Genomic DNA, 9754 nt, shown 5'->3' on the forward strand with positions numbered 1-9754 from the left:
ATTTATTGCCATTGTGTAATATGCAATCTACAAAAAAGTAACTGTAATCTGTTTATGAACACTTTAAAATTGAATTAATCTAATCACAAATACTTAATTGTTCAAATCTAATTACATAATCCAGATTACGTGTAATCAGTTACTACCCAGCACTGGTTACAAGTAACTAGTTTTAATCAAAAGATTCGTATGTAAATGGTGACTTGGTCCCAAACAAGTTAACCTACCGACCTACGGCTACATTTGCAACCATGTTACCTATTCTGTTCTTATTTATTGTTTATTCTAAATAAATAAGTTAATTTAAAATTAGTTTCAAGGTCCTTATTCACGGAATATGTAGGCTGTCATAAGTATTTTTTGACATCAGTATCAATGATCAGGTAGGCTTTTGCATTACAAATACCCAACTACAGCTAGAGGGTAACATTATATATTGCATAATTCTGGTTTAAGTTGTTATTATAGACTATTGGTATATATATATATACATGCGTACGTTGGCGTCACGTGGTTGAGCTCTGAGCGTGAAGCCGCAGTGGCTGTGATAAACCACGTGACGCGGTGATCCGGGTGTCAGCTGTGGAAGAGAAACAGGTACATTTTGAGCCTTTCGTTTATTGTCTGCGCGAGTCGGTTCGGCCTTGTTGTCGGCTTTGGGGAATCGATTTAGGACGCGAAGGAGTTCGTGTTTTGTTTCCGTCTGATTAGGAGGTCGACAATAAAGCCTCCGTCGGTCGGCGTTATCTCCACATTTCTGACATCCAGCCGGGTCTTTGGTTAGTACCTCGCCTGTTGTTCATTTTTTATCATTCGGGGCCTGTAGGCCTCGGTGAAGCCTCGGTGTCGAGTGTACAGGGGAACCGACGGGAGTGCGCCTCACCCCGGGGGGCGTGTGCATTCCAGTTTTGCAGACGCAAAATATTATCGTGTCGAATAATCTAACGAACAATTTACCCAACTATTCTTTAATCTACGCTGAGAAACCATATAGTTGATTAGCAACCGGAAAAGTTTAATTTTGGGGCAGCAGCAGCAGCATCATGATGCCCGATAACCGGCCATGAGGTTATTAGACTCGGCCAGAGCGGAAGCCACCCATAATCTAGCTCTTGTCTATTTTATTTAACGTATCAATAACCTATTAACACTATAAAAAACTGTGCGCATTTTTCATATCGTATCGTTAGATCTGCATGTTTGAGTTTATATCGAGTTGCTTTTCCAAGGCCCATCGCCTGGACTTATCATAATCCTTCACCTCCTAAGATTTTTTTTTTCTATTATTAACCAAGTTTATACAGTTGCTTACTTTTTAGTCGGTAAGTTAATATGGGATTCCCAGTATGCAGATCTGATGTAGAGCACTACAGGTAATGTAGGTTACCTGTTGGATGCTTATTTTACAGATAGATTGAATACTCTTAGGTAATGTTTACGTTCCAATGCATGGAAACGAATGCCTTTTATGTGCTGCTTTTCCTAGACACTTTACTTGTTGCATATATCCTTGTTTTATTTACTGTATGGAATAGTGTGAGTGCTCAAGAAATATAAAATGACTTTCACCCATGGACTGTGTGGTTGTGTTCACGTCTCCAACATGGTCTCAGTTTGACAGCTACATCCTCGCCCTCAGCCCGTTCAAAGGCCGTTGAGTTTTTGTTGTTGTTGTTCAGCTTTGTCCGTCTGTTTTCCCGCGGCTGGTCCCGCGTGCTTCTATCACGCTGGCCGATTCTGTGCGCGATCTAAAGTGCGCAGTTGCTTTCTTCCACCACATTTCCTTATGCGCAGAGCTGCTACGGTGGGCTGTTTGGCATAACCACACATGCAATATTTCGCAACTTGCATCAGGTGGACAGTTTTTGGTGTAATTTTAATCCAAATGTGAAGGGCTACGGTGTTTTTGTGTGCATTTAAAGAAGCTTTAAACTGAGGATATTGAGCCCCGGAAGCGCGTTTATGGTTGACTTGTTGCAGCTTGACTTGTAAACAGTATTTGGTCTTGTTTTTCAAAGCTTTCTAAGTTCCTAGAATTTAATTTCTGTTGGTGTTCTGGTAAACTTGGGCCGTCGCTTTATGGGTAGTGCGTCAGGCAGCAACGTTGTTTACTTCCAGTTTTGGCTACACATGGTGTAGCGTTGTTATTTGCATGCATATTTAATGTTAATTCAGTGGTTTGTCGAGACCGTGTGATGTTTTTACGATTGTTATTTGAATTTTTTGGAGAGTTGTCAGTAACATTTTCCCATCTGCTTCTCTTTTAAAGGTGTTATTCCTTTTGTAAATACTGTTATTTGTATATACTGTAAATGATGACTTCAGTGGGCGGAAGCCGGGCCCGGGGCAACTGGGAGCAGACGCAGGGTCAGACACAGAGCCAGTCACAGCACAAGCAGAGGCCTCAGGTAAGTTCACAAGCATTAGGTTATATTGATTAATTATAGTGATTGGCTAAGTTTTGCCACACCTCCAAAGCCCCCTTTAACCCACCTCAAAAAAACTGGCTACACCACCTAAAACATGGTAATCTTGGGCCAGAAACTGCAACCGGCGTAAGTGAATGTTAAAAAAAATTAGGTACTTGGTTTGACTTTTTCCGTCTACCCAAAAACATTTATGGATGTTACTTGACTGAGTTATGACCGTTGTAACTTTTGATGGGTGTGTCAAAACTGCGTCGATCCTGAATTAAATAGCACTGGATGTTAAAATGTGTTTAAATAAGACAAAATCTTTGCATGTTCTCGAGTTGTTTGCAGTTTTGCTGGCTATGAGAACCAGCACAATTTCGGTGGAAAACGGGCATCAGTGACATCCATCAGTCTGAGACTTTTTCTCTGAGTCACTGCAGTCTATCACTCGTTCTTCTAAATTAAATTAAGGGCTTTAGAAATAAATCATAAATTTATGCTCAAGCAAATGCTAAGCCTGACCTATTTTTCCTCGGTTGTATTCTGGCCTGCTCGGGTGGAGGGACAGACACAGAATTTTATCTAAAAACATCTTTAATGCGCAGATTCATAGACAAGGCTTAAGCCTGGTGCAAGACTGTCTTAACTGAAATTAACTTGCACTGACATATCTTAAAATGTTATTGCCATTGATTTGTATCGTGATGCACGCCAGCAATGTTTTCTCTATGGCACATTTAAAAAAAAATTTTTTTTTAAACTGCTTGAATGTTCTAATTAGTGCTGGGCGGTATGACCGAAAATTTATATCACAGTATTTTTCAAAATTATACCGGTTTCACGGTACATGACGGTATTTTTTTTTAGGGATGCACCGATATGAAAATTTTGGCCGATAACCGATTATTCTTTATTTTTGAAAGCCGGTAACCGATATGTTGGCCGATAAATCTATATCCAAATTGTTATATACTTTTTGAGAGCCTGATTACAAAAAAGGTCTCATCATTAAAAGCCACATCCCGAACACTTCAACATAAGCAGCCTAGTTTGAACGGTGTACGTTTTAAAAATATTTTTACTCTCCCATTACCAAATTTAGTCATAAAAAAGTCTTACAAATAAATAAAATAATGCATAAATAATGCAAGCAAGTCATTGGACATCATTACACGTGTAAAGAATCAAAATGAATGCGCCATAGATCAATAAAACGGAATAGCCTCTGCACGGACAATAATTAAATGATTTTAATTACTAAACCATATTGTTGATGAAAATAATAAGAGAAAAATACAAGTGGTTGTTGTTATTAATAATGTATCAATGATTTTGAAAAAGTAACAAATTAATACCACTGTTTTAAATAGCAGCCGTTGAGCTGCGCGTGCTGAAGCTGAAGAGCTGAATGAATACGGTAAACTGAAGCGTTTTGCTGGCAGCTTATTTAACTCAAGGAAATGCATCCTGAGATTAATATTAATACAACATAAACATAATATTATAACTTATATATGTACAAAATGATGCAGTTATTGCGTGCTATAGTCAGAATGTGTGATCCTGTTGTGGATGCGCTCTTCCCATAACAACGCGCTGAAACACGGCAACTAAACCCAAAGAATTCACAACGTTTTATTATAATAATGTTCTCATTAGAATGTTATATACACGACATTCCCAATCATAGTTATTAATGTTGTGCACTGCTGTTTGAGCTGCGTGCGCTGAGCTAAAGATGATCACCGGTAAACTGAAGGCTCTTTTTAACTTAACCAAACGCATTCTATATGAGATAAATCAGATATACATCAAATAAACACAATATTACAATGTACAATTGCACAAAAGGCTGCAAACGAACAGCGTGCATCTGAAGTGTCTCTGAAGGAAATAATGCATTATTTATCGGCTTTAAGATATCGGCCAAATTTTCTTATCAGGCCGATACCGATAACAGAAAAAATGAGCATTTATCGGCCGATACCGATATGGTGGCCGATATATCGTGCATCCCTATTTAGCACAGACACAGCCCTGAGTGAGAAGCAGCAGTCCGCCATTACTGTTTTCTTGCTGTAGCTGCTGGAGATACAATGTCTGCGCCAAAGAGGCATTACAAGTGTTGTGTTTCGGGATGCACCAACGAACATAGAAGTCTCCATAGACTCCATTAGCCTTACAGAGAGCCATTGTCTTGTCTCTGCCTGTTTTCACTGATGCTGCCTTCACGTGCTACCAGAATGATCGTAAATAGGAATGTGGTAGTTAAAAATTGAATATGAAAGCAATGTGAAGTCGACCGCTTGAATTTGTCGAGCTCCTAATGTGATAGCACACAAAGGCACCATGAGACCAGCTATGTCGTTATTTTTATTTTGATATAAAACTTCACATACACACTCTGGGGACATCAGAGACTTATTTTACATTTTGTAAAAAGCGGCATAATAGGTCACCTTAAATAGTTGTGAATAACAAAATGACAAGTCAGTGGGTTGTTTGAACGGATAATCTTAAAAACGAACCAAATGCAGTGCTCCGATGTCAGTTTTTTTTTTAAAGTTTGTCTACCATGCCGATGTTTCATTCAAGTTTCTGAAATTCATCACATTTAAAGTATGCCACTTCAAATATCAGAGCAATGCTTTTCTTATTAAAGGGGTCATATGATGCTATTTTAAAGATCATTATTTTGTGTATTTGGTGTAACAGAATATGTTGACATGCTTTAATGTTCAAAAAACACATTATTTTTCAAATACTGTACATTATTGTAGGTCCTCTATGCTCCACCTCTCTCAAACATGTCGTTTGAGAACCACAAGCACGTGTCGGAAATGTAACGCCCCTTACCATAATCGCAAGCTTCAGCTTTCAAAGTAAATATCAAGACAGTTAATAATGTCGTTAGTTTTACCATCAGTTCAAGCCCGAAAGGGCAACAGAGTCGTGTGACAGACACAGTGATGATGCAGTACACAAGCCGCGGTTAAGACAGCTGACGTGCTATGATTTCTGACAGGCAGTTCACTCTCCTGTGATGTGACCCTGTTCCCCTCACACACACACACACACACACAACGCGTTATTCTGCGCTGCGCAAAACTCCGCATTAGAACAGTCAATAGCAAAGCGTCTCCCTGACATGGCTGCATCAACACGACTGCTGTTCCTGAAACCACGCCGTCTTTCTTTGTGTGCACATTTGGGCGGTATTAAGCTAATATTTCCACATAGTGACGTAGATATGTGGGGGCGTGTTAGAACGGGGCATTTTAGGTAGGTGTGGCTGACTCTTAACTTTTATAAAGAATATCTGAGAATATTTGAGACTTTAGTCTTTGCAACTTTACAGATCTTCCTTAAGCACCAAGAGCTTGTAACACTCCAAAGAGAAAGGAAAATTTGAAATCGCATCATATGACCCCTTTAAAACAGCACACTGTCAGCATGCTAAAACTCTCAGAAGAAAATCGGAGAAGTTGCACATATAGGCTATGTTCACACTGTTCAGTTTTTGGGATTGATGACCACATTTACTTTCAGGTGTGAGATGTGTCCAGTTCAAACACCAACTTACAGTAGCATCTCAAATACTGTCTGTATGAACGTGCAGTGGGAGTCAAGCCTGTATTCCTGACCACTATCCATAGTGACACTGATATCCAAGATGGCAATGTCCATAAAACTGAAGTCTCATCACTTTTTGACATTACTCGAGTTTATCCATCAAATCTTTATTAAGCGACAACAGCTTTTATATTTGGGTTGAGCATCTCCAGTGGAGAACAGTGACTGCATGACAACATTCAGATAACACACATCTCATATATGCATCTCTGTAAGTTAAAGGTGCACTAGGCAATATTTGAAAAACGCTTTTGACCACAGTGTCGGAGAGGGTCCCATAACACACTCACTGCCAATAAGCACTTTGGGGCGCTAATAATGATATTAAGTTGATTTAGCTTTTTCACACAACTAATCTGTGTTGGCTTTTGATTGAATATGCTGCGGCCGGCAGCAGGTATAGCAGATTCAGCCATCGTCGCTGCCAGGTTACGTACGTGTGGGGCGGAGTTATCAAAATAGGGGCGAGGTCCTGTTGGGGTATGGGCATGTTTGTTTTGGTGGTTTCAAATATCAACATGGTTTGGCAAAATTCACTGCACCTTTAAAGAAACCACACATGGAAACCCACAACACACAGTTAGTAGGGCTGAACGATTAATTGCATTTGCGATAATATCGCGATATGAAAAAACTTGATTTTTCAATCGCAGAGGCTGCGATTACACTCGGTCACGTGACACGCGAGAGTAAAGAGGTGTGTTCAACTTGAAGATCGATCGGTGTAGCCTATGACATCAAAAGTACGGCGAGAGAAAGCATAAGGAGACGTCTGTTCTCTTATAGCTCTCGCTGTACATTGATGACACAACCATCGGTCTAAGCAGCGCTGCTTCAAGTCGAGCGCGGGCCATCAGCAGAAAAAGAAAATAAATAAAACAGTAAACAGCCAAAGGACGTAACTTAGAATGGGAGATGGATGGGGAGGACGTAACTTGTGAAAGCGAAGAAAAGCCATAGATGAAGTCGCAGAGACCCAGGCAGGTGCTGGTCATTTAAAAGCTAAATGCAGAAAATATGATGAGGCATATCTTGTTCTCGGCTTCACTCACCGTGCCTATACCGGACGCTACAGTTGTGTGCGTCGTGCCGCAACAGCTCTACACTGGGCGCGACCAAGCGACCGTTGCAAATCATTTTAACTTTGTTTCAGTACGTGATAAATAGAACAAGGCATCAGTTTAATGTCGGGTTTTGTTGCGTCGCGTCGAATCCAGTGTACACAGCGTCACTGATTATAATGGTTCTACTGTATTAAAGCCTGTGTGTGTCCTATGCCTTAGCGGACAGCAGGAAACCCACAAAAAATAAATAAATAACAGAGAGAGAATAATAATAATAACAGTTATTCTCGCTATGCTATTTTTCAATGTTTCAAGTGATGCAGGTGTTTTTTTTCCTGTAGGTTTTATAAATAAAAAAGCATTAATTTTTCATAAAGTTTAGAGCAATTATTTGGTACCCTGCGGTGGAATGGGGATTTGGGGGGGGGGGGGGGGGGGGGTCTCAAATATTGACAATGTGTTTCACACTATACAATGATTTATAGCTTGTCTCTGTTGAATAATACAGAACATAATGAGCTTTAAAAAATAATTGCATATTAAAATCGCAATTTTCCAAAATCGTTCAGCCCTAACAGTTAGGCACAAGTTTGTGCATCAGAACGGCTCTTTCGCACTGTATGATGTGACAGACAACTAGTTGTCCAGTGTGGTTCCATTCACACAGCATGGGCTTTCCGAGAATGCGGTTGTGAGTCCTGAAAATTTATGGATCTGAATTTTGTTGTTGAATGCAGTTGTCACTCCCGCAAACTACCGTTCTGTGTGTAAATGTAACCGTATTAAGGGCTCAAATACAGGACTAACAACAGTATTCTGTTGGTGTGTGAACATGTCCATATATTCTTCTATTACAGCACTGCTACTAAAATATTACAGTTTTAAAAAAAGTCAATAAAGTAGTCGACCTAAACTAACAGGTTGACCCAACCCTAAAATGTGCTTTTCATGATTTGTGATATTGGGCTTTCCTGTTTAGGCTTGGCTTCATTCCTCAAGACTGAGAGAACATACATGTCAAGCCAGGAAATTAAGTGAACTTGAATCCTCCACCTTCACACTGCAGCAGTGAAACAGCGATTCAGTATTTATGGGTATCTGGGGTGACGGTTTGAAAAGCTTTTCCTTGGAGATGCACCAGATGGTCACTGCATGTTTGTGCAGCTTGCGAACTGTAAATATATTTATGTCTCTTTTCCAACAGCATAGGACTATACAATAAGTTTGTTTTCTCTCTGTCTAGAGAGGTTCCATGGTTGGTCTTCTGTACTTTGGAGTAGAGGTCTACACGGGTCTAAAAATTTGCACCCGAACCCGAAGAGACCCGTAAACGTGCTACACTGAACCGACGCGGACCGTCAATTATTTGAAAGATGGACCCGAACCCAGCCGGGAAGACACAGACCTGACTGGACCCCATCGCCACATATTCCACAGCAAATTGCTATTAACAAGTCGATAAACAAGTTGCGAAAATTAAACTTTTTGTCTTACCTAATGTAAGAAGCCTTCTCCCTTGTACCTGACTGTGATGCACACAATCCTCCTTGCCAAGAAAGTTCCATCCGTGTTATTCCTCTCTTGCCAATTGAAATGCGTAATCCACTCATTATTCCAGTTTCAAAAGTCCACTTGCCGTCACGGTGACGGATGACAAATGCGACTTTGCATTTTTTGTATCTCGAGTCAATTTGCATAATAATTTAGACTGTTTACCCATTTGGATTATAAGAACGATTGCTCGTCCAGTGCCATTGCTGCTGACGTTAGCTTTACTTATTTGCTATCATCTCTGTGCTCTCTGAGCCGAGTCTAAGCAAAAATTTTAGATATAACAACAAGACGGTTCATTCATAATATTATTTAAAAAATAATCAATCATTGACACATCACTCATGAAGGTATCCATCATCACCGTGTGTGTGCATCAACTCCGCCCACCCTGCTTATGATGAAGTAGATGAAGTCGCTCTGGGGTTTTTTTTTTTTCCACCTTATTTCAAATTACAGACTCACACTTTTCTCATCCTAATTTTACAAGTTGAAAGTTACAAAACAACACACGCACAGCACTGACTGACTCTGATAACGGCCGGGAGTTCTCGGAGTCCGATCGACTCGGGTATTACACACAATGTTAAACAGACCCGGGACCCGAAGTAATAGATTGGGACCCAACCCGGACCCGGCTGACCATTTAAAATATAGCCCCGAACCCGTACGGATCCCGGGTCGGGTCCCGGGTCCTCGGGTCTTCCGTGTAGACCTCTACTTTGGAGCCTAAATTGTGTGAACAGGATACCAGAAAAAACAGTCTGTCCTTAAAAACAACAACATCATAAATTAAAGTTAGATCAGTTTCTGCAGTGCTCTTTTAAAAGTATATAGTGTAGAATTAATATCCCGCCAAAAACCTCGTTTAATGCTTTGGAAAAGCATGAGGTTGAATAAACTGATTATTTTGGTGGGATTGTTTACTCTTGGTTATGCAGTTGGGAGCTCATCCTCTAATTTATCAGTCACCACTAGTTCAGTTTATACTCATCATTCCCTTGTGTATGACAGATCAGAGGGAATCTTTAAAACAACAACAAAATAGTGCCAGCTATCTAAAATAAGTACAAAGGGGGGGGGGGGGGGGGG

At 40.2% G+C, this 9754-nt stretch overlaps 1 protein-coding gene across 7 annotated transcripts in view; it reads right to left on the reverse strand.

The window, feature by feature from the left end:
- LOC107566159 (band 4.1-like protein 5) overlaps positions 1–9754 on the reverse strand; it is a 62689-nt gene that overhangs the window by 44913 nt on the left and 8022 nt on the right. The window lies entirely within an intron of this gene.

The sequence above is a fragment of the Sinocyclocheilus grahami genome, unplaced genomic scaffold (genome assembly GCF_001515645.1).
Source record: "Sinocyclocheilus grahami isolate Dianchi unplaced genomic scaffold, SAMN03320097.WGS_v1.1 scaffold1052.1, whole genome shotgun sequence".
Taxonomy (NCBI): Eukaryota; Metazoa; Chordata; class Actinopteri; order Cypriniformes; family Cyprinidae; genus Sinocyclocheilus; species Sinocyclocheilus grahami.